Source organism: Equus przewalskii, chromosome 29 (genome assembly GCF_037783145.1).
Source record: "Equus przewalskii isolate Varuska chromosome 29, EquPr2, whole genome shotgun sequence".
In the NCBI taxonomy this organism is placed as follows: Eukaryota; Metazoa; Chordata; class Mammalia; order Perissodactyla; family Equidae; genus Equus; species Equus przewalskii.
The window spans coordinates 7,387,943-7,412,643 of record NC_091859.1 but is presented as its reverse complement, the minus strand read 5'-3'; the positions used below and the strand labels follow the sequence as shown (position 1 = coordinate 7,412,643).

The 24,701-nt window shown below is 36.5% G+C and overlaps 1 protein-coding gene across 10 annotated transcripts in view; it reads right to left on the bottom strand.

The window, feature by feature from the left end:
* Positions 1–24,701, bottom strand: part of SYT1 (synaptotagmin 1) — a 518,535-nt gene that overhangs the window by 192,507 nt on the left and 301,327 nt on the right. The window lies entirely within an intron of this gene.

The window sequence follows — 24,701 nt, the reverse complement described above, 5'->3', positions numbered from 1 at the left end:
ACATTTTGTATTTTCTAAAAAGAAAAAAGATCAAATATTTATATTGGAAATGTTAATAAATTTAACATCCATTCAAAATGTTAGTGAATTTTAAAATGGTAATAAAGAATACTATTATAACATTGATACTCTTTAAGATGTCATGAACGTTATACAGAAATTAGTTCTTGAATCTCATTTATTGATGGTAAGTTTTTCTCCCCATCAGTTTTTTGACATTTACTGTAGACAATACTCTGATCAATAATGCACTTGTCTTGCTGGGTGAATTTTTGAAGCCATGGTAAACATGGCATGATTGACTATATAAACCGAGGCATGGATGATAAAACATGACTTGTCCAATTATTTCAGTATGATTATATTATTGAAATAACTTATTCAATTATTTTGAATGTTTATCTCCAAAATATTAAAAAACAGTTAATTCTTAAGGCAGTCAATGCAAACAATCTTAGCCTTGAATACAGAAGACTTCACTTCTAGTCTTCTTCACCAGCTAAATAAATTTTGACAAGACATTCGATCTCTTAATTTATTTGCCTTCTGAAATAAGAAGAACTTGCCTAGACTTTTCTTAGTACACGTGACGTGCTCTCTAAATGGAAGGAAGGCGTTCTAAAGGGGTGGAATTGAAGTCAGTCTCCAACCTAAACACATGCTGGACTTTAATAATTTTACTGTGTGATTTAGATTTCAGGCTATGCCTGTGAGAGAGTGGACACGATTTGGGGCAGAAACAGATACATACAAACAGGATTGGGCATGAGTAACTTCACAGTCTCAGCAGGAAAGTTGATGGACCTATAAAGCCCTTTTGATTAGCAAAGAAATGGAGATACCCAGCAAACAGAAACAGGATTTTTATAGAATTCAAACCTATTGTGAGTTAATTATGCATATGTACATATTTGGTGGGAGTAAAATTAAAAGTAGAATAATCTCAGATGTATGGGTTTATTATTAAAATCTTAATCAAAATCCAGAGATTTTTGGATCTCTTGGAAGGAGATGATGGCTGAGGCTAACACATACACATACAAAATCGATTTTTATTTTATAATAGATTAGTTCTCTTTTTTAAGCTTTGAATTTTCTACTACTAGCTATTAGTATAATCCTAAAGGGTAGAATCAGATAGCTAAGGGTTCAGATCTTCTCTGTTCTTGTTTCTTCACTTGCAAAGTGAGAATAATCATACCAATAACATAAGGTTTTTCTGAGTATGAAATGAGATAATCTATGTAAAGAACTTAGCACAGCGTGTCATGTAAGTTTGTTTCATCTATTGATTCATCCTTTCCTCCCTTCCTCCCACTCTGCCTCCCTAATAACACTTGGAAGTCCAGAATTTTCCAGATTTTGGAAAAATTTTATTTTTCTTCCAACTCAAGGTCACTTTCCAGAAGCTTTTCCTGATTTTCTGATTACACTTAGGATAGGATCTTGTCTCCCTGAAAAAATTTGGAGTCTTGTTTACACTGTTGACACAACTTAGGTGAAACTATTGATATTGATGATACCATAACTTTTATATTTCATGCGAGTCAGCAAGACTAAAATTATATACACGTACACACAGAAACACATACATATGTATGAAATATTACTATGTATATATTCAAAAACTGAATTTCTTCCTCTGCTGTGAGAATCACCAGACGTGATATACATTATTACTTATCTCCACAGGATAGTTGAGGGTATTTGAGGAATTATGGTTTACTGTGGGACTTAAAGGAAATGATTGTGTTTAGTACAAATAACTAAATACAACAGTGCTGTCATTACATTAAAGGCATATTGTCTAACTGTGTTTAGGCTCGATTTTTGGAAGTGAGTTCTGGAAGTGTGTTCTGGAAGTGAGATATTGTTCCTGTTCATCCAGACTACTGTTCAGCGGCTCCCTCCACCTGGCTACGTGTTGTCTCTAGTCTTTGTGCACACTGATGGTTGGGTCCTTTGCCATACAGGTTGTTAAACGTTTTCTTACGACCCCAGCTTATTATGAGGTATAAAACATTTCTACATATAAGTTAAAAGCTTTAAAACTTTACAGGAAGAATAAGACTTTTGGTAAATAGAGTCAACATTTAGAAAATATACTTGAGGTTTAATCAGTATTTTTTTAAGGAAGCAAAGAATGTTTCTCAAAAATAATCCTCTTCAGAAATAAGGTATGCTTGGAAGGTGTTTTATCAAAAAAGGTAAAAGCTATAACCTTTAAACTCCTACCAGCCGATGATATTTTTCTACCATTTCTGATTTGTTTTTTTAAGATTGGCACCTGAGGTAACATCTGTTGCCAATCTTTCTTCTTCTTCTTCTTCTTCTCCCTAAAGCCCCCCAGTACATAGTTGTATATTCTAGTTGCAGGTCTTTCTAGCTGTGCTACGTGGGACATGGCCTCAGCATGGCCTGATGAGTGGTGCTAGGTCTGTGCCGAGGATCCGAACCAGCAAAAACCCAGGCTGCCAAAGTGGAGTGTGCAAACTCAGTCACTTGGACACAGTGCTGGCCTCTGATATTTTTAAAAACAAGGAAAAGATTGGAAGAAATATATAGACAATGTTCCTTCTACTTAACATATTCCACTTTGAAATTTAAAAAGTCATAAAATACAAAAATACAATAAGCAATTAAGGATCTAACATACTGACAAAAAGGACTGATAGCTTAATGTTTTATTTTTATTCCTTCTTATTTTGAGAGATAATATTGTTTGTAAATTGCAAAACTAAGACTAGTTACATGGCTCTTATATTCATATTTGTGGAAATAAGATGCTTATCAAGAAGTTGATTATTCAGTCCTGACTAAAGTGATGACTTTATACTCTTGTATGTACTTTAGTGCATGTGGCATTGTTTGCTTATTCAGAAAAAAGAATTTATATTCTACTCAAGTCTTGATAAAATAACAGCCAACAGTTGTTGAGTACCTGCTAAGTGGTTTCGATCTATGAAATCATATAGCTCTCTTACCACTCCCATGAGATAGATATAATTATCACCCATTTACAGGTGAGGAAATGAAGACTCACAGAGGTCATGTAATTGGTTCAAAGTCACATCCTAGTAATTGGTGGAGCTGGGATTTGAACCCGGGTATCTTAGCCACTATAACGTAAGGGATTTGCACACTATGAGAAAAGGATCTGATAAAAATGTGGTTTTTGAAGGAGCTTTTGAGTATTTTTTTTCTGACAAAAAAAGTGTTAATTTCACAAATAATCAAAGAACTGAAAGCTAAAATAACAATGAGATAATATATATTCATTTGTGAATGTAGCTAAATGTAGATACGGAGGTGAGGGTACAAAAAACTGGGCCATTGGCAAAAACCGTAAGTCAGAAAAGTGCTTCGTGGAGACCAAAGTAAAAGAGTGTCAAAAACTGTAGCAGATTCATTCTTTTTCTAGGAATTCACAATAAAGAATTAACCTTAGGTGTACAAACAATTTAACTGAAAGACGTTTATAGTAACTTATTTGGATCATTAGAAGACAAGAAACTACCTAACAGAGAGACTTCTTGAGTTATGGTAATTCATCAAATGATGTTACTAAAATTATCTAAAGGTAAACATTTACAAACCTGGAAATACACTAGAGTGTTGCATAAAAAATGCAAATTATGAAACATTATATAAATGTCCAATTTCTTTAAATAAAAAACTTTTGTAAAAAAAGAGATTGGAAAAACACATTTTAAAATAACTTTGTGGGGGAACATTCACTGTTCTTTTCTTCCTGTATGTTTACATTGTCCATAAACATTAAAACCCTGAGTTATTTTAAACAACACAAAGGAAAAAAACCTTTAAAACTGTTTTGCTCTTGAGAAAACTGGATCTTGTAGAAAGAGTTTAATTTTGTAATGCCAGATTAAAAAAACATACTTTAAAATGTAACGTAAAAAGCTAAATTACAAGAGAGAATGATTCAGCTACATATTTAGCAAACATAATATGCTAAATGTCCATTGGTAAAATACAATGTAGAAAAAATGTTAAAGTATCATAAAGGTTAATACTTCCGTGGTATAAAATGAGGAAAATCAGGATTTTGGGTTGCCATGACAACTTTCCTGTGTCCCTTATATTTATTCTCCTTAGTAGGAATTTAATTATGTCTATCTCTAGGTCTACAAATTAATATAGATTTCTCAGATTATATAGTGAGATAGTCCTCCATACTGCATAAACATGATGATTTCTGGAGAAAGCACGATTTCTACCTCCATTTAAGTATTGTATTTTATAATAATAGCATGCAAAATTAAAGAGCAAACAGAAGAAGTTCAAAGAAATAATGAAAAAAATATTATTCCTAAAAATGAAAAGTAATCTGAGGCAGAAATACCTCAAACTGAAAGTAACTCATGGAATAATTATTATAAAGAGTCTAGGAGATATCACGGGATGTGTTAGAATGCATTTTTGAGGTAAAGCACGGAATGTAGTGATTTTATTCCATCTGAATTCCCCTTGACCTTCCGTAGGCACAGGTGGAAAGCATAGAAGACGCCATGTACATCCCTCCGTCGCTCTCAGGGATGAGGCCCTCAGTCTGGGGGAGTGCTGCCTGTGGACAGCTCACAGCTGAGGAGTCTCTCTTGGCGCTTCACCCTTGTCTAAAGAGAACTGCCTTGCCCAGGGTCGAAGCCCCTTCCCCAGGGACAGCCCACATCCAATGGTTGGTGGATGGGGGCATAAAATCCTGGCCCTCTGCCTCAGTTTGGTTCAGCTCTGAAGGGCCTTGTAGGGTCAGCTAAATTCTGGGATCTGCATCTCAGTTCAGCAACTCCCTTTGCCCAAACCTGCTTTCTCCCCTCCCTTACACGGAAAGCATTCCCCAGAAGCTTCCTCTGACTCAGAGCAGCTTCCCAGGGAATCCAACCTGTGACACCCACTCTGAAAGATTTTTGGGGAAATAAAATGAATCAACTGTCAAAGGTTTCATTTAAATTCTTTCCAAACCTGAGGATCCTTAGGCAGTAAGTGAAGTCTGGCAGCATTATCAAAATCTTCCACAAGTTTGCAGAGGTTTGAATGTCAGGCTCGAGGTGTATCTTCTCTCCAGTTTAAATAGATACTTTCTCTTGAGAGAAGTAAGAGGAAAGCCAGAGATTATAGGGTCCCTGTCATGGTGGGTGACAGCTGACTTGTGGCAATAGTCCCAGTAAAAGCGCTAGAGTTGAAAGTTTGTTTTTCAGACCTTGGAGCAACTGGAAGCGCAGCAGGCAGCCCACCTTCCTAATCCACAAAGTGTACAGGCTCCTGGGTCCTTTTTCCTTTCCAAAGAGATGTAAGTCCCTCCAGATTTTACCCATTTTTCTAGTCACAAAAGTGTCCTAAGAGGGGCAGGGGGAATTGTGCTTAAGAGTATGGCTCTCCGGCAGTACCTCTCATAAACGTCTCTGCAAATTGAACACGAGTGGGCCTGCTTAGCTTTACTTTTAGAATAGAATCAACACTCCTCCCTAATCCTACAAATACTAAGCTACAAACACTGAAAAGGTGTATAGATTATTAAACTGGAGGCGTCTTTGGAAGAGCCTGAGGAAGGAGGAAATATTAAATACCAGCTGCATTTCTGAGGAATCTTGTTTCTCTACTTATTTGCCACTTTATTGAGGTAGGATTGACATACAAAAAGGTGTACATACTTAATGTATACAGCTGGGTGAGTTTGGAGATAAGAACACACCTGTGAAACCATCACCACAATCTCCAGTTCCTGGCTCTGTGGAAAGTGCTACATGTCTTCTCTCTCCCTTCTTCCAAAGCTGTCTCTCTGCAACCTCCTGCAGCCATATTCGTTTTCCTTCTGCTATCTTTCTCCGCTGTCTTTCTCTCTCCCTCTCTCTGATCAAAAACCTCTTGCTCTCCTTATCTTTGCCTTTTCTTTCTTCTTAGTTTCCTTTTTTTTCCCAAAAGGGAAGAATGATGCTCATGTTTGTTAGGTTCATTTATCTTGCACTGGGCCCTTGGTGTTTGTCTACTGAGCCCTACACTTTGTGTGGATCAGAAAACAGGAGAATAAGGCACCAATTCTCTCCACTGAGACAGCCCACGAGTTTCTCCTGGCTGCCTCCTCCTGCCATTATGGAAACTCAAATATGTCCCATAATGGCGTCTCTTGACACCAATATTGGTAAATTACAACCCACAGTTATCTTCTTGACATAGTTAGACAACTGGGAACATGACTCCAATCATCAGGAAACAGTTGGGAAAGCACGAATGAGAAGTACTAAGTAGAATCAGAAAGTGGGAAATTTGGGTCCAAAGGGAATAAGCAGAGAGAGGTGCTGATGTGAGGTGCTTAAAACAGAATAGCTTAAAAGGCAAACGTTTGTATTAAAAACCAGAGATCAAACTTTTTAAATGGCTAGCTACTCCTACTAGAGGTTGGAAAACTTTGTCTTACCAACTTCCAGATTTCTTATTTTTAATGCGCATTATTTCTTATATAATTTAGTTTTCCAGATTCTCCAGTGTTTATCTCAAGCAAAAGCACTTCCTCAAGATCTATCTTCCTTAAAGGAGGAAGGACACTGGTTCTAATAAGAATTCAATTATTTTCCCATCTTGCTCTAATCTTCATTGTTTGAAAAAATATGTCCCGTGTCAAAAAGTGAATCTGAATCTGCGAACCCGAGCCGCCAAAGTGGAGTGTGCTGAACTCAACCACTAGGTCTCGTTTTTAAAAACTTTATTCTTTGTGAGGAGAGACAGATCTGACCCTGGATCCTGCAGACGGTTGGTGGGAGATGTAGTTGAGATGTGAATCCTAGTGTTTGCCCATTCATAACTCCTTTTCAATGAAATTGTCCTGCTCACAGGCTCTAAAGATGGAAAAGGATCTATGTAGATTGCATGACCACCCCCTACAGCCATAGTCACAGTGGATTTAAGGGTGGATGAGTACCTGACTCAACGGCAGCTCACTTAGATGCTGGCCTGAGGCCAACGACACCATTTAAGATGAAAAGGTGAGTGAGGCCAATAAGAGTCTCTCCTTCAGGAATCGAAGCTATGAAATACTCTGAAGAAACTGAGGTATAGAGAAGAGAAGAAACATGCTCATTGTCGCAGAATTAATAAGTGGGGGAGCCAGGATTCCAAACACAGCTGATCCCAGGGCTCACGTCTGTGACCCCTGTGCAATGCCATCCCTCCAGGTACCCAGCTTCCTTTGGCTTGGTTTTCAGCTCTGAGTTTCAGTATGTAGCATCCTGTAAATACTAATATTGATAGAAATCTGAGCATCTGTACCTTGTAATCAAGAAAGCATAATGAGAAGTAAAACTTCCTGTGTAAGTACACTAGACTTGGTAGTTTCGGGAATATTTGAATTTATAGCCAGAGGTGCTGAGGTCTGTTACTCAGTCTGCTCTGCATTCATAACTAGAGTACGTGGAAGAGTGACAGAACTGATGATGCACAGTGACGCGCGCTGCTGTCCTGTAGGCCTCGAAAAATGCCATGGAAACTAACTGATAGTTGAGTGATTAAAACATTCAACTGAATGCATTTTTTTCCCCCACATTTTTACACCTCTGAAATGAGGATTTGCCTTATAATCTGTGGCATCTGACTATCTGCCAGGCCCATGCACACCCAAGCTCGTTATTTCCACTGATGTTCTGGTTAAATTATTGAAAGGCCATTTCAGGAAGAGATTTGAATCCTGGTTGTGATCTGAAGCTTTCTATTGAAACTCATGCAATTAAAACTGGCAGAACGAGAGTCAAGCAGCTTGGAAGATTTTGGAAGCAACAGTGGAGCAATATTTAGAGAAATGCTTTATCCAGCGCTCTTGATAGCACAAAGAAAAATGGTGTGTAAAAAAAAAGATGGGTATCATCAACTCAGTTGACAAGAGATTTAGAAATTTTAGGAATTTATTAACCAATCTATTTTGCTTTTATTTTCCTCTTTTGTATGTATATAAGGGTGACATAATATAAAATCTGTCCAAATAACTGAGTATTTTAATAAGTACAAAATAAAAATTTAAGTGATATAAAACTGCTTTTGACACAGTTTAATTTGTAGCATTTTTTTCTTAGTGATATATAAAATAATGGTGCATCTTGTAATGGATAGATTCTTAGAGTAAATAAAATACAGATTTTGTAAAGAATGAAGGAAAAATGGAAGCATTGTTTGCAAATAATATATTATAAAGTGATAAACTATATAAAATTTTAAACAGTTTCTCATTCTCAGAAGATCGAATGCCACAATTATATTTAGCAAGTGTAGTCAATATAAATTTCAGAAGAACTAGCTAAAATAAAAATTAATCCATGAACCAAATGAAAACTATATTCATTGATATATTATTTTCCCCTCAGACCTTAATATACAGAATAGAAGAATGGAAACAAACAAAACATAGCCACGTCAAATCTCAAGTACTGAGTTACTGTAATAATGATACAGAAAATCAGGAGATATACAAATGGAAAATTTCCCACTTAAACAGGGAAAAAATTTAGGAAATTGGGATATTAGAGCTGTTTCTAAAAACATTTAATAATAAATTTACAAATTTTATATTGTTTTTCTAATAATCCATTGTGCACCTATTTCTCTATTAATGAAATATTTTATCATTGCAGTTTCAAAAATTGTAGTTTATTTTAAAAGTGCCACTCAATGATGGAGAACTGTTATGACTTTAATGGGCCTCCCAAGATTTCAGTAAAAATGGCAAGGTTATGATCAAGAAAAAGAGATCAAAATAGCCTTTTCAAATGCATTACAAAGACTTCAAGTGTGTTTTATAGTGCTTTAAAAATGGTAGAGTAAGGGTCAAAGTCTCTTTTCTTTTTTGATAGAAAAGGCAGATACGAAAACCTAGGGATGGAATGGAAATCTTACATGGATTCACTTAACATAATTTTCACCAACAATGCTCATTGTGTGCAATATTAATTGAAGTTACCTCTTTAAGTTTTGTACGGTATGATAAAAATAGATGCTTTGGGCACTTATTGAAGAGATACAGATGGATCATGTCAATTGGCTCTCAAAATGCTTTCTAGAGAAGCAGCAGATAAATAATTTGGAATTCCCATTCTCTATTGCTTTGCTACAACTCAGCTCTGAACTCTTGCTGTTTCTGAGCTGCAGGCACTTGAGAGAAAAATCTAAGCTTGCAACTCAAAGCTCCCTTTTATCCACCTGTGTTCAAACTGTCATTGTTTTTGTCACACAGTGAAGCAAACCTTTAAAATCGATCTATACACAGTTCAGATTGTGGTAAATATGATAGAAAATTTTGCAGTCTACAGTTAGAAATAGTATGTTAAAAAATAAAAACACCTAACACTAATAAGCCCATACTAGTACCCAGGCATTTTTACAAGAGCTTTAGACATACAAGCTCATTTAATGCCCACAAAATAAACCCCAGGAGTCAGGCAATATTATCATCTCTCTATTACGGATGAGAAAACTAACCAAAGGTTGCACAGACAGTAAGTGCTACAGTGAAGATTTGAATTGAGACAGGCTAACTCCAGGGCCATGGAATTCTGCCCTGCCTTAATGAATGAATAGATAAATGCTGAATGAATAAATAAATTGTGTGTCTACAATGTATCTAACATGATAGTAGGTGCTTTGGATAAATTTCAAGTCATTCATTCACCATCTCTGTGCGTGGGGATACACACAGATGGTTAAAATCCAATGTGATACATGCTCTAATGGAAATGATTATGGGAGACTGTGCTGAAAGAACATACCACGTGGAAAACCACTAAGATTTAAAAATCTGAGTATAGTTGGGCCTGAAGACTAAGTTTATTTGCAAAATATATCAGATAAGAAGTATAAAAAGTGGTGATTTGGCTTATTCTTCTTTTTATATTCTATCTTCTATTGTGTGCCAGTGAATTAATTTGGGGACATGAGACATGAATGAACAATATCCACAAATTTACAAAATAATAGTAAGAAGGATGATATGTAGGTTGCTTATCTAACAGCTATTCCTTCCTTCTGATTTAAGATAAGCCCTATTTTTTCCAGGCAACTACTACTGCTTATCCCCCACTCTTGGGTAAATCTTTTTAATCTATACATCACTCAGGGTAATCCATTCTTTTTCTCAGTGGTTGGTTTAGGCAAGGTCATATGATCCAGTTTGGGCCTGCTGTAATAGAAAGGGAAGTCTGTTGCATGACTTCTGGGAAAGTTTTTCTACCTCTCAAAAATCTATACACAGGAGTAACGTTGCTTCTATTGGTTGGGGTTTTATTTGCGTGTGGTACCCAGAACTGCTCGAGCCATGATGTGATCATAAGAGAATCTAGTGAAGGAGACTGTTGATGCTTTACAGGTGACAGAGCTGAAAGCTGGAAGTAATCATGACCCTCACGAAGCTATTGAGCTGCTGTATTAATTAACCCCACAACCGTAGAACTCCTCGCAACGGGAGATAACACATTTTCCTTAAAGTGTAATCCATTTTGTGTTGCATTTGCTGTTGCTTGCAGCCAAAAATTATCATATACGAATACTTTATAATACGATTTCCACAATAACAAAAGTAAAACTTGCTTTTTTCTATAGGCTTATTATCTACTATGCTGTGCCAACCGGCTGCTTGCTGATCCCTTTACCTGTGTGCGCCTTTGACCCTAGTTTTTGATTCTCAATAAGTCCAAGAGACATTCATTACATTTTCTCCTATGCAGAACAGGGCTGTATCTTCCCCACATCCTATAAATTATGGTGAAGATCATTGCTCTGCATCCTAAATTGCTGGATAAGTAAGAATTGAATTGAATTGATTTGAAATACAAGAAAATTGGTTTTGTGATTGGTTTCATCTAATTTAGAAGATTTGAAAGGTTTAGGTAAGTTTCCAGTTTTGTATATTGTATTCAGATTGAATGCTCTGCTTTAATTAAAGTGTGTGAGTGAGGGGACAGTGTACAACTATGCCTTGATTCACTTGGATCACTTTAGAAGTAAATCAGAGGGAGTCAAAGAATTGGAAGGAATATTTGAAAGGCAGGTAGCCTCTTATGTCCACTATGTAGTGTAGTCTCCAGGTGTGTCTTAGTGGGTTCCTTTTTTTTTTTGCTTCTTCTTTTTTGCTTTTGTCTCAATAAGAAACAGTTTACTCTCTCTCTCCAACAATTCGAGCTTTGATAAAGTTAGGGATACGCCCATGAAGAATTTTCATGTCTTCTCTTTCCTCTTGACAAACCCAAATCATGTCACTTCAGGAAAGTGAGCTTAAGGACAGATTTTCTATAAAATGCCATTGCGTCACCATCTCACATTTAAGCATCATTGTGAAAAATGTGACTTTGATAAAAATTATCTGTGGCTTTTTTTTAAACTTTCCTTTGGTCAACATTTGGACTTAATGCCATTTCCATTTAAGTGGCTCAATAATAAGATCAATGAATATACCACAGTTTGCATCTTAGATCTTCAAAGAAAGAGTTCAGTGTAATAGTTTGCATTGAGAAGCACGTCTGTAAAGACCCTCTTATTTGCATCACAAACGGGCATGCTGGCTTACTGACAGCAATACACGGAGCTAAATTGCCTTTTCATTTTATATTCAGTAATTATAGACACTATAATTTCATTAAAATAAAGTAATTCTATAGGCACAGTCCTCTCATCTCTTTGGGCTTTTTCCCAAACTTACTGATCAATAATTTGATATTATGACATATTAAAAGAAAGTGAAAAGTGATCTAAAATACTGACTGTGACTAACTTCGTCTTTGAAATTTGCTAGATGATTTATAATCTCAAAATGCCATCTTACCATGACTTTTTAATATCCTGAAGTAGAAACCATCTTTGCCTCACCATAAAGCAGCAGACACAGAGGGGAGATTTGCAACTTTCCCTGTTGTGTAGCTCAGGATCATTGATGATCAGAACCTCAAGTTTGTTTCCTCAGTCTGGTTATAAACTTTGATGCATTTCTTGGGAGAAAATATGTTTCTATTTAACCAAATTTATTTTTTCTTCCATGTCATTAATATGCAACTGCTTTTCCTTAAAACAAGTAATGTCAATAGCTGAATCTCAATTAATATCCAACTGGCTAAGGAGACATTTCAGAGCGAGGGCATACTATTACAAATTCATAGCTGAATACTATATTACAGATAAACTGACACTTTTACTAAGATAAAAGTATACTGATAGCATGAATGAAATATGAATGTTAATTTCAATCAACTGAAAGTCATTGTGTATTGTAGAAGGTGAGATACAGACCAAAATAGAAGATATGATTTAATATAATTCCCACTTGTTTACTGGAGATTTTGTTTTAAAAAACTACTTAGGCGCTTTTGCAATCAAAGACAAAATCAATGGGAGAAAAGAAACCCAAGCCAAAAGATTTTATCAAAGTTTTGTGCCTAAAAGAAAAAAAGAAAAAGAAAAAGAAGGAATGCTATCAAAGCACCACTAAAATTGAAAGAATAAAACTATAAAATCAAACTGAAATGTGAGGAAGATTTTTATAAGAGCAACTTAAAATCAGAGAATTTTCCAGGCTAGAAGTAGAAAGAATAGGCAAAATACAGTGCTGCTTGAAAGTTTAAAGCTGCAAAGGTGAAAATAATAACAACATACCTTAAGGAAGAATAATTCATAATGAAATGTAGGAAGTAGGGTGTAAAAAAAAGAACAAGATAAAACCCATCAAGGGGAGAGGAGACGTTGACAAGGCAAGTGCCACAGTTATAGGAGCCCCTTACTGAACACATGTGGGCTCCAGGACTGCCAACTTGAGAGAGATCTCAGTTCCCATTCTTGTCTTAGCCACAAAAGCAAGGGTGCGTTACTTGGATCCTGAGCCAGTGTATCCCCATTTGTTAGAAAAAATATAATAATGCATAACTTACACTTTTATTATGAAAGTCAATAATATGTGAATAAGCATCTAGCAGGCACTCAATGGTAGTTGATAATAATCATTTTAATGCAATGTTTATAATAACAACAATAATAATGTCTTGTTCCTGTAGCAAATATATCCCTATTACAGAGCTGGATGCAAACAGCTCCTCCTACTCTAATTCGTGAAAGTTAATATAGTATTATTTGCCACACAGATTTTTTGACTAGGAGAGAAGGCACAGGTGAGAGATGCCATGTCTAGTCCCTAAGGAAATATTGGCATTCTGGCTTATACGTTAGTTTCTTGCAAATTGGTTAGTATGAGTCATACCAAAAGATAACTTTCAAAATAATTTTATGAGCCTATCACTTTGAAGGCCAGATCCTGAAATATGGCCAAATTTTCTGTCTACTTCTCTATCTCACCACCCTCTGGTCCCATAGCAACATCAATTAGACTCAGAAAAAAATTTTAAAAAATCTTTTCTGTTTCTCGATGGAGGTTGGTTCATCCTTCTCTATGGAATAGGAACCAAACAGAATGACTGGCTGACCCATGTGGTATCACTCTGGTTCCAAAATTCCCTTTCTTGATTTTTTTACCTTTTCGCTATTTGTATAGGTAGATGGTTCACCAATTGGGTATTTATTTGACTTACCAAATAATCCCCTTTAATAAATGTGACATAGGTAGGAGGGCAAGTTATGTTACTAAGCTATGTAGACGGGGCCAATACACATCTAGACCAGCTAGAGTTAGATACATAAGAGCATGGGACCTGAAGCCAGAATAATCTTATGTCGACAAATACTAGTGACTCATACAGATTTCTTGTAAATTGGGCACGTTTCTCTCCCCATTTGGCCCTTGTCTGCATGGAAGGGGTGCCTGGTTGTTCGGTGTGCCTGGTTAGAGTATGTGATGAGCAGGCTGCCCTTCTGATCCTGGGCAGGGAGCAGTAGGCAGGCTGCGAAGTCCCTCGAGCTCAAGGTAAGGAGGGCCTTTCTCTGGAGTGGCCTGTGTTTCCTTTCTGGCAGAGGGGCTGCTCCTGCGCTTCTTCTTCACACCCTGGAGATTCCGGGAACCTGCTTTGCTTCTCTTTGGCCCTAAACCCTTCCCAGACTCCTCCTCACATTGCTCACAGTGCTTTCAGAGTGGCTCTTAGCACCTCTGTGTCGACTGGAGCCAGTTGTCCAGCTGTGAGAAGGCAGTTCTTCACTGATAAATGACTCCATTGCAATTACTCTCCAGGCAAAAACCCTTGATCGAGTCATTAGAATATCTAGGTCCAGCTGGGGAAAATGGTTCCTCTCTCCGGAGGACATTTTCGCCAAGCGCAACTGGGTTGCAGTCTTCTCAGATCTAGTGTCGTTATTGATTATTCTAAAATGCTTTGTATCCTTTGGAAAAGACTTAGAATTTCTGATTTGTTCAGGTACTGTCCTGGTGCCCAGAGTTTTATGTGCTCCACCCTTTGTTTTCATATCCTTTCTACCATTGCAGTAGCTTTTGGAAGGGAGCGTAAATAATCTCTTGTGGTTAATAAGCTACCAGGGACAGAAGTCCTGTCTGTACTACCATTGAAAACATGTCCTCTTCACTTAAACATGGAGAAAGACTTCTCCCCTTTATGCTGGAAAAGCAAAAAGATGAGAACTTTTCTGCATTCCGATTGCATTTCTAGAATTAGATTGTGATTATTTGTGTATGTGTCTATTTTGCCCATCAGCCTCTGAGCCCCTTGCATTTTGGGATAGGGTCTTATTCATATTTGTGTCTGTAATACTCAGCGCAATGTCTCAATCCCTACCGCGCTATGGTAGGAATCTGATGGTGTTTCGGACATATATTTATAGTATTTATATACACGAACACTACATTTCTCTGTTATGGGGGAGTAAAACATAAACTTAGGTAAATTTGAATGAATTTGTCCCTGAGTCTTCGTTTTTCTCTGGTGTCCTAAGCGGGCTTTGGACTGATTTCCAGGTTTACATGTTAGATCAGAGTAAGTTCAATTTTGGAGAGAATTGGTATTTGGAGAGGTGACAGGGCATTTCCGTCGTGAGAGATGGAAGCCTGCTTCAAATCCTGATAGACAGAGCCTACGTAATATTGGGCACCCGTTGTTACTGAATCTTTTTCATGACAAAATGCTGACAGTGAAGAGAGAGAAGGCAGCTGGGAGAGAGAAAACGGATATAGAGTATTCAGTGTTGAAAGAGGGGAACAAGTAGCTACAAAATCATGCTGTTATTCATGATAACAAGAAGCCAGCCAGCATTTTGCAGAGGGTGTTAGAGAGAAGAAAAGTCTGTAGAAATTAGCTGATTCACTCGGCGCTTTGGAGGAGCCCAGCATCAGAGACTGAATACTGTTCAGAATGAGCAAACAGCGTTCCAGATGAGGCGAGCAGGCTGTGGCACTGAAGAGTGCAAGGACTTAGGCAACAACAGCAGGAGTCCCTCCTGCCCTTGAGACTTTGCTCTTGGCTACAACTGGTTAAAGACAATAAACACTTCCTCGGTGCAGGAAGCCTGGAAATCGATATCAGAATGCCAGCTGATTTCGGAATGTCAGTTTACATGGCTTGTAGTTCCCAAAATTCATGCAGTCTTCCTCCTGCTTACAGAGGCCTGTCTGCATGATGTCTGGGCATTTACTGTGTTGCATGTATAATTTAGGCCTGAGTCTTCTGCTATTATCACCCAGACTGAAAGAAAATGACCGAAGTCCTCAAATTCAAGTATTTTTTTAAGAATAGGAATGAAAGAGAGAAAAGCTGCAGCAATTTCTTCCCACATGATCATCCTGTCATCTTCCACACTTATATCTTGTTTCTCAAAGCTTTTATCTACATCTCCACTCCCCTGACACTTCCAACCATAGACATTCATGCTATTGTGTAAGACAAAAAACTCACATAAAATTAATGTTCAACTTGATTTGGGCGTGCAATTCTAATACCGTCCAGGGAGGAACCACGCTGTCTCAAAATAATTTTTAGTGTAATTCTACAAATACAGAAACCATTTATATCAATAAAATACTTGTTTTCTGTGTATTGCATAAAATCAATTTGTATTCAGATATTTAGCTACTACCAAATCAATGTCTTTTAGAGGACTTAGAAAGAAAAGTACCATAGAGATTAACTGTAAAACATTTTCCTCTATGAAGAACAAACGGAAAAACAAAAATTAGAGCATTAACAAGATAGCAAAGTGATGCTGACAAGATGACTTTGGTAACCATGGGTCACTTATGAATTAGCCATTTTCTACCACTGTTCTTGCAATTGATGGATTTTTTCCCCCTGGTCCTGATTTACTTATTAACTAAAGGGATTAGAAAAATTAAATAGAACACGAAAGTTGATCTAAGCACTAAAACACCACAGACAAGGAGCTGCGAATATCAGTTTGCTTTTCCTCATAGCTAATTCCTAGAATTAAATTACAAAATGGACTTTTATAACAAATTTCTACAAGAGTTTTATTTAAAGTTTAGGAAAACTTGTGTGAGATGAGATGAATTCTTTCCTGTTTTGGTCTAGAAATAGATTTAATATTTAGACAATTTTCTCTGTTAGTATTACCTTGTTTTTCTGGGTGATAGTGGTTTTATTTGCTTTCCTTATTTCTTAGCTGTCTTATTTGTATCAAACAGATAGTTTTGTAGCAGGAAATTATTTATTAATCAAAGTAACAGTACTACCTTTTAAAACTATAAATTTTTTCTGAGGGACTAAATGTGATTAGCACTCTAGAGCATTACTCTCAGAATGTGTTTGGGTTTTACATATTATACATGTCAATGCATACATAACATGTATATGCATAATATAATGCATGTTAGCAGCAGTAGCACATTTTATTTATTCCTTTACTGAAGCCTGGACGTGGTAGTAGATACGTGAAACTGATTGGGGCTTTACATTCTGGGCTGCAGTCGCTTTGATCATTATTCAGTAAGGATAGCCTAATCTTCAAGCTTACAGCTTGCTAGTGTTATGGCTTTAATCTCCTTATTATATCTTGCTTTTAAAAAGGTAGAATTTGCATTAGTTCTTGAATGTTTTGCTTTTTTCACTGTTTAAATGAAATGTTCTTGACCATTTTTATTCCTTTCTTTCTACTTTCTCACTCCCTGGACCAGAGGGGCCACACTCTCTTGCCAGGCTCAGACTTACAGATTATTCTGCATAAGATATGACCTTGGGTTCACTTAGAGCTGGGCCATTACCCTTGATCCACTCTGATTTCTACCCATACCATGAATTTTATACCATGATATTGCAACAGAACCTAGTCCAGAATTTGATGTGACCTCAGGATCCCATCAAATTATGTTACTTCAAGTTGACTCATGTTTTCCAAGTTGCAGGTTCACCCGTCTCATTAATCTTAGAATATTCCTACCTACTGCATTTTTCTAAACACAAATATCAATGAAATATGGACCCCAAATAAAACACCAGGTTTCACTGAATGTTTAGTTCCAGAAATTTCCAACCTAAGACCTGTAGAAGGGGAGTCACAGAATTGCATCCTCTCAATTAATAACATTGAGTTTTTCAGGAACACTTCAGCCACATCATGTCAAAGCTAAAATCAGCAGCATTCCAAAACCACAAACACAACTTGACTGGTTTTGACAGCCTATTTATTAATTGCTGCCAAACTGTAATTGTTATTGCATTAACATCACCTATCTGCAGAAGAGCAGCGTCAACTGAGCATCTGCCCCTAAAATTTGAATATAAATTTGTTTCTTTACGTTTCCTCACTGATCTTTAATGTTTTTAATATTTTGAGGCTATTTCATCTACAACCTCAAATAAATTGTAGGAACTGGAACTAATTGTTCCCCTAATTGACTGACTCTCTTTTACCTCCTGTTGTGTGTACAATGCATGTCATCTCACTGTATGAAGCAACAAGAGGGAAGCTATTAATCAATCACAGAACAATTAGTCCTGATCTGAAGCTCTCCCCACTCTGCTGAAAGGGAAAATAACCTCCTCAAAGGTGGAAGGGACACATTTCTTCTCTGTAGAAAAGATATATAGGTTAGACTGTTCCTCCCCCCCAGACCCCCACATATAGTTTAAATCAAATTCTAAATTAGGGTTCCTTGAGTTTGGCAAGAGCACACAGACATTATGAGTAGGACTAGGAGCCCTTGCTCCATTGTATCACAGCTCCAGGGACTCCTCCTGTTTCCATAGTCAACACATGTTACTGCTATGACTAACTTCTTGGTATGCTGTAACCACCAAGGTGGATGTTCACAACTTATTCCCTTCACCTAATACTTGGCACAGAGAAGTTGCCTAGTAAATATTTGTTAAATGAATGAGTGAACAGGATTTATAGTCTTCAAATATAAATGCTGCAAGCAATTTTAGATTATTCATGCCACTGGAGGCAATTCTCTATAAGAAATCCATAGGTATACCAATTAAAGTGTGATGTGTAGTTTTAACCTTGTCTTCTATAACTTTGCATAATCTTATAAAAAGGGAAAATGTAGGTAATTTGATTTTATCTTTTATTTTCATATTTTTATATTTATATATTTTCTACCTAGTTCCTCCCAAGTTAGACTCCATAATAAGGGAGATCATGTGATGAAATTGGGAACTTGGCTCATTTTAATCTGTTATACCTAAATCTTTACTTATCTTTTCTTATCCTACTTTGTGTATCTTCCTCTCTCCCCATAATCAGTCCCAAACCTTAAGGTCACTATGTGGTCATCTTCTTGGGTATCAAATTGTCCCCTTGTTTCTGAACTTCCATATTCTCGCATTCCCCAACCCCTGCTTATTTGTATTGTAGTCTCTTTTTTTCAGGGTTATCTCTCTTTTTTAAGTACATGATTGGATAAGGGATAAGTTTGAATTAAACAAAACATTTGATAGACTGAATACACTACTTAACCCAACAAAATACAGCATTTCTTTCTTAAATAATTAAATAAATATAGATATGACTTTCATTTTGGTGGAGTGAAAAAGCAAGTTAAAATTTTTGGATTCCGAAAACAGGTTATAGACGAGTATAGGAAAAAATTAGAAAGCTAAGAAAGGTATGCCAGCAAACACTTTTCAATCGTTTTCATATTTTTCTGCAAATGTAGGTAAGCTGCTCCTAAAGTCACCTCAGGCATTGACATCTAATATAACATGTGGAAAAGGCAAAATCAGAGACCCAGCAAGTATAAATTTCATTACACGTCTGACATGCCCTTACAAATTAAAAGGGATAGCAATAAATATGCAAAATGTGCTTAGTTAACAATAGGGATTTTCTCACTTATTTGTGTTTTAATCAGGACTCCAAGGTTAACAGAATTTGTGTTATTAAAGTTTAGCAAAGTAGCTTATTGAAATGCCAATTTTATATCTATCTTCCTGGCGTTAAATCCACCCAGGCAGGATTCTATTGACAATTTGACCTCAGCATTTAAGGCATTCCCGACAGTGGGGAATTGGTTTTACCAGCTTTGCACATCAAAACAGCTCTATAGGGCCGAAGTGGTTATGTATACTAGTGAATAAATAAGAAAGGACTGATAAAGAATGCAGTTGGTTGAATGATGCACATGCGCACGGTTATCTTAAAGAACACTCTTCATAACCAATAATTAATTTTAAAAAGTAGGATTTGTGTATACACACTCAAATGCACACGCACACAAATGCACACACACATTTTCACGGTGAGGTCCCCGGACCAGCAGAATCAGCACTACTGGTAACTTGTTGGAAATGCAAATTCTCAAGCCTCACTCCAAACCTACTGAAAGTGGAGTTCTGCAATCCAGCGCCCTCCAGGTGATGCTAATGCATGCGTATCTGTGAGGACCACCGCAGTAGTTAGATAGCTAAACATAGGTGACATCAACCCTACCCACTCAAGGAAAAAACAAAAAAATAATGACAATAACAATTATATATATTTTTTTCATACAACATGGCTTCTAACGCAAGGCGATTATTTAATCTAGATCTCACACTAAGAATAGTGATCTCTTTCAGTGTTGAGCTAGATTTACTGAGAGACAGGAAGAATTATCCTCCTTAATTTTATAGTACTCTTATTTTCAGAGGTTATTTAGACTGTAGATAATTTTTGCTTCAGATGCTCACCCTGCCTAAAACATTACCCTTCTGAATGAATTTAAGCAAATTTCAATGGTTAGTAGGGACTTGAAATTTAGGGTTTAATAGAAGCTAGATGATTACCATAAAAGTCTATGAATTTTATAGCTAATTACATTTTTACTTAAATTCTAGGTTTTAAACTAATGTGGGTATCTGATAATTCCAATATGTTCTATACTAATTATTTATGGAAGCATATTGGGATTTAAAAATACCTAAGAAGTAGAGGAAAAACAAAGACAAAAATGAATAAAAAAAGCAAAAATGTGAAATTTGATGAAGATCTGAACAGGAAAGATATTTAAAATTAGCTCCAGCCATTTTTCAAATATTACACAAAATAAGATTATTTTGGTCATGTTGTCTTAACGGATCTTAATAATAGTAAAAAATGAAAATATGGAAATAAGTGATTTAAAGTAAAATTTTTAAAGCAAAATACTTTAAAAGGAATGTAAAGTAGATTCTTGGTGTGAAAAGCCCCTAAATTTACTCTATTCTACTCTATTGAGAAATTCACCATATCATTAGGAGCCCAGTCTGGTCCTGTGTCCATCCCCGTCCCCTTGTTCTGGCAAACTTTCTATCCAAACTCCGCTGCCATCTAGTTCTGTACTGTCCCAATCTTTTTAATGTTTCTAGTTCTAAGTCAACTGTTTCTTTCTTCTCTAAGCCAGCCCAGTCAGAATTAATTTATTTTCCTAGTATATTTCTTACGTCCTACTGCCAAGTGTGGTATTTATCGTTTACACATATTTTTCTTATACTGGACTGTAAACTCCTTGAGAGTCAGGGAGTGGCATCTTTATATCCCCTTAGGTCCGGAATAATCCCTGGTAGAAAGAAGATGTTTAAAAAATTGTTTCTTAGACTTATTTCATTATTCTATGTGTTTTTCTTGAAGTTTGTTGGGCAGTTACAGGAACTCATCCAGGCTTTCGAGAAATTGTTTGAGGTCTTCAGAGTAGTCTACTGACTATGGCATTGTAGAAAGGAATGTAGGGTCACTTGCATAGAACTGACCTTAGTTCAGATATGATTTCCCAGTTTGAGAGTCCACAATTTTGAAAGGAATCACTTGATTCTCGAGAATCCATTTATGAGAAGCATAGACAGTGATAGCAACTTATTGGAAAAGAAGAAGAAAAAATGCTTATTTTGATCCTATTAGAGATCAATGAGTCTTCATATTTGAGTAAGTGGTACATGGTGAATAATTCACTTTAATCAATTCTTACACCCTGGGGGTGATGTTGGGGGCAGTTACTTTGTCCTTCCAGGAATGGTGAGAAATAGTCAAATGACTGACCCCTAAGCAAGCCAGAATAATTTTACAAAATACTTCATCTACAAGCAAGGTCATGCAGCTTTGCTGTGGGGGAAAGGCTATCTTCGCCACCATCAAAACAGGTGCCTTTTCCTCCTTTGTCTTCCTTTTCTTCACATACCAGGTATTCACATTACTAACATTCCAGACCATCAACCGATGGAGCACTTCTTATTTCCCTCCAGGGCATTCCTTGAGTAATGAGCCTCTCAGCCTCAGATGTCCTATACTTGTGGTCCAAAGCCAGTCTCCTCTGACAAGAGTTGGGTCAATTCAGGCAAGAAATGAACTAGACTGGCTTGATAGTGTCAACTGGGATTGCATCAAGGGAGTGTAAAATAATGACTTTCCTACTCCCCCACCCTTTTATTTTTAACTCATTAGGAATAAGATCTTGGTTCTTTCCATCTTTCACAATCTCTTTTTCATGAAAACACATGCTCGTCTTCCTTCTCACTCACGGTCCTTGATGGGTACTTCAGATATTCTCCATCCTTCTTCCGTTTTTCCTTGAACCCTCATCTCATTTCACAGTTTGCCAAGGTGTTGCTTTTATCTTGTTTACTAACACAAGAATAATGCTAGTAATACACAACTAAAGGGAAGAGGAAGTCATAGGATTTGGAGTTAAATTAGAAACACCCTTTTTTCCCTCAGATCTGACCATAATGTTACCTTTTCAAGGAGCTTTTAAAAATTTCTTCCAGTAGAAGGAAACTTTCTTCTGTATAGCTATTGCTACCTATCTCTGTACCTTGCAAGGGCAGTCATCATTCGATATCCTAAGTTGTGGTCATTCAAGTGTATGGCCCATCTTCTGTACTAGATTAACAAGTACCTCACAGGTTGCTGTGAGGATTAAATGAGGAGATCTTATGCATGTGTGAAGTTATTGGGACATAGTAATGCCCAGTACAAGTTTGTTGACAGCAAGAAAGAAATCACTTATCACTCATTTTCTTTCTTCTTCTTCTTCTTTTTTTTTTTTTTGCTGAGGAAGATTAGCCCTGAGCTAACACTTGTGCCAATTTTCCTGTATTTTGTCTGTGAGTCACCACCACAGCATGGCTGCCGGTGAGTGGTATAGGTCTGTGCCCAGGAACTGAACCCGGGCCACTAAAGTGGAGCGTGTCAAACTTAACCACTAGGCCATGGGGCCAGCCTCTTATCACTCATTTTTGAAGTCTGAAAAATGTTCTAAAATTTTTCTTAAAATTTCAACACATATCTCTACTTAATCATGCTGGTATAATGAAAACCACATACCCTCATGTGTATAAGTGTATCAGGAGGTAGAAGAAAAGAGAAAATGTTAATTTCATAGCAACTAAATATAGGATGCCATACTATAATTACCAATATTTCTATTAGTAGGAATCATTACAAAGAATTGTCTCTTATTTACTCTCCAGGCTCTTTATGTACTAGAATCTACTGCTTCTGAAGAAAATTTGATGTATGTATCTTTGAATAGCAAAATAGACTTTTTACACATGTTCTTGATGAGTGAACTTTAACAACAGAAAAAATCTATTATGTATGTGGATTTAGAGACCAGAAATATCTATACATATCTATATCCATATCTTTCTATCTATCACTAAGTCATTTCTTATTTTCATCACTGGTTTTTGGTAAAAAAAATAGTGATTTATGTTGAGAGACTCCAGGACTAATTTGAATTTAGAAATAATAAAAGTTGCACGAGTAAACAAATAATACGATACTCGAGAAATGGAGCAAAGAGTTTACATATATTCAGTGCAAATTAGGAGCCAATAAGATAGATGTTATACAAGCAACTGAACTCCTGACCCTCTCTGCTCCAAGGTGCATACTGTAATTCTCTCATGGGTGAGCGAAAAGTAGAACTTCCTGTGCATGAAGCACAGGAACATGAACTTGTTGCCTTTCTAAGTCCCTGATCTCATTATTAGGGGCATATAGGTATCTTTGTAGATAGAAACATATAACAGATTACTCTATTAAAAGAATGATCGTGGGACACAAAGTCCTGGAAAAAGAAGCAACTGGAAGTAAAATGATCAAATGCTATAAAAGTTAGCCTTGCAAACAGAACCAATGAAAAGCTGGGCTTTTTAAGTTCATCAATCTATGATATTAGCGAATGATGACTGTGAGTGAATGAATATAAATTGCTTCCCAAATGAAGGGCATAGTCTAAAATAGCTGAGAGTCACTTCTCTGAAAGAAGAAAATTAGTCTGGAGAATGAAACACAGATGTCTTTTCCCACTGTGGTGGAGTGTTGTACCATGAGAACCTGGGGATTGAAATGTATCAATTTCAAAGGTCAGAATTGCCACTATCTATGGAAAACAATGGGGTTAATACTCTGGCTTCTTACATTTGAAATGAAGGGGCGTGCATTTGTGTGTGTGTGTTGATGTAGTTTCTCCTATGGGGCTCTTACAGGTCTTTCAGCAATAATTTTATTCAGTTTTAGATGAATTCCAGACCAAATCTAAACAGGTCTCTGAGCTTCCCAAGAAACTTGATCCTTCATATGTGATTTTGAAAGGTGGGGAGGGAATAACAAGTTGTGGTTTAAAAACCCTCTTTGACATTATGAGTTCGCATGCTCAGAAAATACATACTTATTGTGCTCCAAAGTTCACTGGCAAGTTTGGAAAGAACTAACATAAATCAGACATGGATCATAAAAATGATTCAAGAGATGAAAAGGTTGCTTTTTATTAGGATCTAGTGCTCCATTTAATTAGGTATTAGTCATCTAGACTAGAGGCAGAAGACTCTACAACGGAAGGCAGGATAGCACAGTGATTAAAAGAGTGCTTTCAGGGAAAAAACCATTATCACCACCTCCATCACTTTTTTACGTGTCTGACTATGATTATCTAAACTTTAGTTTTCTCATGGGTAAACCACGGATAAGTGTATCTTCTACACTGCAGTATTGAGAGGATTAAATGAGATTTACAAGTGAAGGACTCAATCAATATTTGGCACATAATGAGCACTTGATAAATGTGAGCTATTATATAAATACTTAAAACTGTTGACATTTTTGAGTTATGCAAAATGTTTAATATAGCCATCATAACTTGAAAAAATAATAGAATCAAATAGAATCTTATAAGAAGAATCTCTTAGAATCAAATAATAGATCAAAATTATTAGAAGCTAACTAAGGTATTACCTCATTTGATGTAATTCCTTCCAAGAGGGGTAGATCAGCAATGATCTCCATTTTACAGATGAGGAAAGTAAAGTGGAGAGAGATTAAATAGGTTGCGTAAGACTACTGAACTAGTAGAA